General features: G+C 41.0%; 1 pseudogene; it reads right to left on the bottom strand.

Annotated features, from left to right (window-relative positions):
• Positions 1-1253, bottom strand: part of LOC105822289 — a 64848-nt pseudogene extending 63595 nt beyond the window's left edge.
• Between the last annotated feature and the right edge of the window lie 540 nt (positions 1254-1793).

Genomic DNA, 1793 nt, shown 5'->3' with positions numbered 1-1793 from the left:
TCTTCTTCATAAATTCTTTGCCTAGCCAATGTCTAGAAGAGTGTTTCCAACATTTTCTCCTAGAGTTCTTATAGTTTCATGCCTTAGTTTTAAGTATGTCCTCCACCATGAATTGACTTTTGTGAGAAGTGAAAGGTACAGATCCTGTTTCTATCTTCTACATGTGCCTATCCAATTTTCCCAGCACCAGTTATTGAATAAAGATTCTTTTCCCCAGTGTATATTTTTATCTGCTTTGTGAAGGATTAGATGGCTATATGACAATGGTTTTATCTCTCGGTCCTCAGTTTTGTTCCATTGGTCTATGTCTCTGTTCTTCTGCCACTACTTCTCTGCTCCCCTGACAAGTGATAGTTGCTGCTTTGGAAATTCCAGATCAGTGCCTAAAGGGGATTTGGGGGCTTTATCCACTTTTCCAGGGAAGAAGGATCCCAGCTTTGAAAGTACAAGAAAGAGAAGTTCAGAGAAGCCCCCGAGAAAATAAGGTCAAGGTCTGTTAACACTTCCCTTAGAAGGAGGATTTCTTGGAAGGATCAGGTGTGTCTGTCCAGGCAGAAGCTGGTCACATAGAGGAAGCTGCCTTTTTAAAAAGATATCATGGTTCCATCATGAGCACATCTTAGAAAATACCATGTCCATCCCTATTCCCAAAGTCTTCCAGGGCTTAAAGATCATGAGGTTGAGAGAGATTCAACCACATATCTCGGGTGAAGAAGAGGTCATTGGTAGAACTTGGTACATAAAAAATACAGAAGAGATGCATAAGATTGTGATTGTTTAGGGGAGATGCTCAAAGTTCAGGATAAGAATAGGAATCAGTGCCAGTCCTTGAGACTAGAGCAAGTGGATGGCCAAATGCAGAGAGGTCCGGGAGAATAAGGATGATAGCAGTATTTGTAATTTCCTCTGAGCCAAGTGGTAACAAGAAGTCAAGTAAGGATTAGAAACTGCAAGAAGTTAAGCAACTGAGCAGCTCTGAAGGTGGAAGTAAACATCCTACCTCACTCTTCTCCACACAGAAGAAAGCCACTCACCCCAATCAAAGACAGCCTGCCAGAGCCTGTATCTGAACACTGAGTTCTATGTGACAAGAAGAACTGGACAGAATAAAGCTGGGAGAGCCCCAGGTAACTTGATAAAGACATAAAATGGCTTATTTCTTTACTTATTTCTAAGGCTCTGAAGTTGGGAGAAAAATATAATAGGCTACCGTGGAACATGGAGAGCCCCTCCTTGGGGACTGAGCTGAGCATACCTTGGAAGTATGGCAGGGAGTGGGGAAGGTGATGACATATTTCTGGAGTTCCCAATACATGTCTGGTTCTCTAAGTGTGATTGCCAGATCTTATGGTAAAATTTTGTTTATCTTCATAAGAAACTACCAAAGTGTCTTCCAAAGTGGTACTCCATTTTGATCTCTTTCCCACCAATAATGAAGGAGAGTTGCCATTGCTCTGTATCCTCACCAGCATTTGGTGTTTTTAAGGTTTTGGATTTTCATCATTCTCATAGGTGTGTAGCGGTATCTCATTGTTTTAATTTGCAATTCCTTAATGACAGATGATGTGGGGCATCTTTTCATATACTTATTGTCATCTATGTATCTTCTTTTTTAACGTGAGATATATATATATATTTTTTTGTTTTAGAATACTAAGGGGGTACAAACTCTTAGGTGACATAAATTGCCTTTGCACCGCCCAAGTCAAAGCTACAAGCACACCCATCACCAAGATAGCATGCACCATACCCATTAGGTATGAATTTACCCATCTCCTCCTCCCCCTCCCACC

Source organism: Propithecus coquereli, unplaced genomic scaffold (assembly GCF_000956105.1).
Source record: "Propithecus coquereli isolate 6110/MARCELLA unplaced genomic scaffold, Pcoq_1.0 Scaffold60, whole genome shotgun sequence".
In the NCBI taxonomy this organism is placed as follows: Eukaryota; Metazoa; Chordata; class Mammalia; order Primates; family Indriidae; genus Propithecus; species Propithecus coquereli.
Note: the sequence above shows the minus strand (reverse complement) of the source record. Positions and strands in the feature narration are given on the sequence as shown.